The sequence below is a fragment of the Vicia villosa genome, linkage group LG3 (genome assembly GCF_029867415.1).
Source record: "Vicia villosa cultivar HV-30 ecotype Madison, WI linkage group LG3, Vvil1.0, whole genome shotgun sequence".
Taxonomy (NCBI): Eukaryota; Viridiplantae; Streptophyta; class Magnoliopsida; order Fabales; family Fabaceae; genus Vicia; species Vicia villosa.
In genome coordinates this window covers 3,158,014-3,163,223 of record NC_081182.1, presented here as the reverse complement: position 1 = coordinate 3,163,223, position 5,210 = coordinate 3,158,014, and the positions used below count along the sequence as shown (strand labels likewise).

The following is a 5,210-nucleotide window of genomic DNA, read 5'->3' as shown; positions in this document are numbered from 1 at the left end:
GGAGATGAGGTTTTATGCCCTTGTGCTATGTGTAAAAATTTGTATTGGAAAACAAGAGATATTATTAGGGATCACTTAATAGCCAAGGGTTTTCTAAAAGGTTATGATGTATGGTTGCACCATGGGGAGAAAGTACAAAGGTCTATGGAAATTGGTGCTGCGATGGAAGATCAAGAGGGCAGAAGCACACTGAGTTCATGAAGGTCCCAATGACGGTGCTAGGAAGTTTTACAATTTTATTAAAGAGGCGGAAAAACAACTGTACCCTGGATGCAAAGACTTCTCTACTCTATCATTCATGATTCGACTCTACTTGTTGAAATGTCTTAACGGCTGGAGCAATACCTCATTCACCGCCCTATTAGAATTGTTGAAAGAAGTAAGGCCTGATTTAAACATTCCCGTATCATATTACAAGACAAAAGCCATGATAAGTGGTTTAGGCCTCGATCATAAAAAGATCCATGCATGCCCAAAAGATTGCATGTTGTTTTGGAAAGAGCATGAAAACGACAATTCTTGCTCTGTTTGTGAAGCTTCGCGGTGGAAAGAAAATGCTCCAACTGAAGGATGTGAGTCTGAGCAATCGAAAAATGATTATAGAGTTCCTGCAAAGGTTTTGAGGCACTTTCCGTTGATTCCTATACTACAAAGGTTGTTCATGTGTTCGAAGACACTTAAGTCAATGAGATGGCATAAAGAACAGCGCTCAAAGGATGGGAAACTGAGGCATCCAGCTGATGGTAAAGCGTGGAAGGACTTTGACGAGCTTCATCTAGATTTTGCTAGTGATTCCCGCAATGTAAGACTTGGCTTAACGAGTGATGGGTTTAATCCATTCAGGACAATGAGCTTATCTCATAGTACGTGGCCCGTCTTGATGATGGTATATAACACACCACCTTGGCTGTCCATGAAACCTGAATATACAATGTTGTCATTGTTGATTCCTAGACCAAAATCTCCAGGAAACGATATCGATGTTTACCTCCAGCCACTGATAGAGGAGCTAAAGGAATTATGGGAATCCGACATAGAGACATATGATTCTTCAATGAATCAAACATTTTGAATGCGTGCAGCTCTTTTGTGGACAATTAGTGACTACCCTACTTATGCGATGTTGTCGGGTTGGAGCACCAAAGGAAAAATGGCGTGTGCATGTTGTAAATCTAACACCAATTTGTTCTACCTCAAACACAGTCATAAGATGTGTTATATGGCCCACCGTATCTTTTTACCAAGAACTCATTCTTGGAGAGAAGATGTCAAATCATTTAATGGAGAAGAAGAACATAGGACTGCACAATGCATGTTAAACAGGGCAGAAATTCTTGAAACCTTAAAAGATTTCAATAATGAATTCGGGAAGACAAAAAAGAAGAAAGTTGATGGCCCGTGGAAGAAGAGGTCAATTTTTTTTAGTTGCCTTATTGGGCTCAAAATACCTTGCGCCAATCTAGATGTAATGCACATTGAAAAAAACATATGTGATAGTATTGTTGGAACTCTTTTGGACATCATGAGGAAGACAAAAGATCATATTAAAGCCCGCTATGATTTGCAAGATTTGGGAATTAGAGAAAGACTTCATCCAAGGGAGATCGGTGGAGGACGTGTAGAGTTTGCTAAAGCATGTTTCTCAATGACTCCGCACGAGAAGTCAGTTTTTTGTGGAGTTATAAAGGCTGCCAAGTTACCGGATGGGACTGCATCAAATATTTCAAAATGCGTACAAGTTGCCAACAAAAAAATATCTGGTTACAAGATTCATGATGCACATTTCATGTTACACTATTTGTTGCAAATTGCAGTAAGAAGCACAATGCCCAAGGAGGTGGCAACCCCACTAATTCGTCTTGGTTCTTTTTTCCGCTCTCTATGTAAGAAATTTATACAAGTGGAAGATTTAGATTACTTAGAAGAGGAGATTGCAGAGATACTTTGTCAATTGGAGATGATATTTCCTCCAAGTTTCTTTGACATAATGGTTCACTTGCCCATTCACTTGGTAAATGAAGTTAGATTGGGTGGTCCCGTTCAATTTCGATGGATGTATTCCACCGAAAGATACTTATGTAAACTCAAGAACTATGTCCACAATAGAGCTTATCCTGAAGGTTCTATTGCCGAGGGGTATCTGGCTGAAGAAGCTATAACATTTTGCTCAAGGTATTTGCATAGCAATGTAGATACAAGGTTGAATAGGAAGAGTCGGAATTATGATGTTAGTGATTCACTTGAAGCAGATTTAGATGATTACTTTACAACCGCGGGTCGTCCTTTAGGGGGGGCAGGTGAACCATTTCATCTTGATGCGAAATCGAAGGATGATGCCCATCGATATATCTTATTCAATTGCAATGAAGTTCAAATTTACATCAGGTACTACAATCTGTTAGAACAAGATTTGTTCTGATCAATATTCTTGTTTTGATGATAACAATATATGTGAATTTTGAATAAGACAATGTGGTACTCTAATCCTTTGCATTTTCCATTTCAGAAAATACATAAAGAGTATGCACAATTCAGCGCTCAGAAGCACTAACTCAGAAGGTTCTGGATGGCTACATCAGAACATGCTCTGGCAAGACATCAGAAGATGGTCAAGCAGAATCAGAACATGGACTATGAAGCATCAGAAGAACATGAAGTCAGAAGCAGAAGCACTGATGTTCTGAATGGTATCACGCTCAAGCACTTCAAAGTCAGAAGACAAGAAGATGCTCTGCACCAAGCTGATTGACTCTGGTATTCAAACGTTATATTCAAAAATATGAGAACAGAAGCAAGTACAAGATGACAGGCTATGAAGTCTAATCTCTGACTGAAAAAAGGAACGTTAGAAGCTACAAAAGGAAAAGTCAGTAAAAGCAGCAAAAGCATGGCTCAAGGTAGTTGACAAAAGTGTGAAACATTAAATGCAGCGTTGTACTATTCACGCAATGCATTAAATGCAACCCAACGGTCATCTTCTCAAACGCCTTTAAGTAGATTTTAAATTGATAGTGGGTATTAATTATGGAGATTTTATTTGATTTTTTTATTTGAATTTCATTTCAGTAACAGTTAATTTTTTAATTAATTTTTAAAAACTAATTAAAATTCTAATTATTAATTTACCAAGTGAAAAAATATGAATTTTTTTTATAATTTAGTTTTGATTTTTCTATTTTCTTTTTAAATAACATTATTTATAATATTATAAAATAATATTATAAATAATTAATATTTTGTATTTTTTATCCTAGTCATCACTGCCATCTCATTAAAAAAAATTATATCATTGTCTTCACTGCCTCATGTATAAAATTGGAGGGGGACCAACAAAATTTCAAGTGAAGTAAAGTTGAGGGACTAAAAAATTGGTTTTTAAAATAGGAGGACTAAAAGTTAAAAAATAACAAATTAAAGGGACCAAAAGTGCATTTAAGCCTATTTTTTATTAGTATGATATATTGTGTGAATTTATTCTTCAATATAACTTTTTTTTAATACTATTTATTAGTTTAGTTTATTTAGTCTGTATATTTTTATTATTTCATTTGTATCAATCATAACTGAAGATTCTCATTTTGTAATATTATTTATTAATATACTATATGTTATATATTATATAAATATATTATTTATTAGCATATTTATAATTTAGTAAAAAAATTATAATTTGTAATTTGGATATAAACTAATCCAAATTAAATTGTATGAAATTGAATCGAATCAGATTGAATTTTTCAATCAATCACCTGAAATCAAACTGAACCACAAAAATTTTATATTTTATTTGTTTTTTCCACGTCCATGATATGCTGCATTTTCAAACAATGGATTCATATACTATAATTAAATAAATAGTCACTCATATTTTTCTATTTTAAATTGTTATGTAACAAAAATTCAATTATAATTTAGTTAATATAAAATATTCAATCGCAATAAGTATACAAAAACACTTAAGTACCAATTTGAAAAATATCAATGCATAATTTTATTAAATTTATTTTGATATGCTCTTACATTTAACATTTAATTTATGAGCATTGTGCTATATTTGTTATAGACTTAACATGGATATGTGCAAAAACATCTGGCTTTAGACATGTATCCTCCGTCTGGCGCACATCTTGCCCAACCACTATAAGATGAGCACCATTGATCACACTGCTCATAGACACAAGTATAAGAAGGATCAGGTTTCATTATGGTACATAATTGGCCTGCTTGACATGTCAGGGTTACAACTGTGAAGAAAAAAAAGCATAATTACATTGTTATAATTAAGTTTGATAATGTTAACACCCAACAAATAAACATTACTTACATACATACATACATATAAGTGCAACGAGAGAATATAAAAAAGACAATTTATATACTTGAAAAAATAATGAAAAGGACAAGAGTTGGCATGACAAAAAACTTAGTCATTTTGAATAGCTTCAATATCAATAGAATGAATGAAATGTATTTTGACGGTATGCAAACCTCGAATTTATATACAAACAAAAAATATAAAATAATTGAAAAGTTGAAAAGTGGATAAATATTTTTTAAGATTTTTCTATATAAACTATACAGTGAACCTTTTTAATATTTGAAATTAATGCATATTTAGTCAATATTCTTAATATTTTATATTAATACATATTTATTAAAAAAATTAGAAAAGAAAAGATAAATTCAAACGTAATAAAAATTTTCAACCATTTAGAATTGTATATTGATTTCAATATTATTTTGGTCCACCTATTTTATGTGATTCAAAGAATCATTATCTCTATTTTATATTTTAAATAGTTTTGTTTTTTTTTCTTATTTTTTCCACTTAAAGTTCATAATTTATCCATTTTTATAATGACGCATAACTTATAGAAATTTTGACCCACATATCATCTTTGTGAAAAAAAAAATCCTTAATTGCCACTCTTTGTAAATATATTTTCAATATGCCATTTTTTATAATTTTTTAAAACTAAAAAATCCACCCTTTAAGAGACCGCCTTCCAATATGGAGGCCCTTTTTTTCTTTTTTTATTTACCGTATTTTTAATTTTCTTAAAAAAATTAAAATATAACAAATCATAATCAATTAATAATTAGTTAAATAATGTATTGAAAAATATCAAAAAATAATTAAAAAGTTTTAATTTTAATTGGCAAAGAATATAAAAATAAAAATTGACAATTATTAATTTAATACTCTTTAT

At 31.6% G+C, this 5,210-nt stretch overlaps 1 long non-coding RNA gene across 1 annotated transcript; it reads right to left on the bottom strand.

The window, feature by feature from the left end:
• Window positions 1–3,967: 3,967 nt before the first annotated feature.
• On the bottom strand, window positions 3,968–4,457 carry LOC131654763 (uncharacterized). The gene is made up of 2 exons (XR_009299565.1): window positions 4,380–4,457; window positions 3,968–4,244 (listed from the first exon to the last, which is right to left on the bottom strand). It is a non-coding gene; the product is annotated as an uncharacterized LOC131654763 (long non-coding RNA).
• Between the last annotated feature and the right edge of the window lie 753 nt (window positions 4,458–5,210).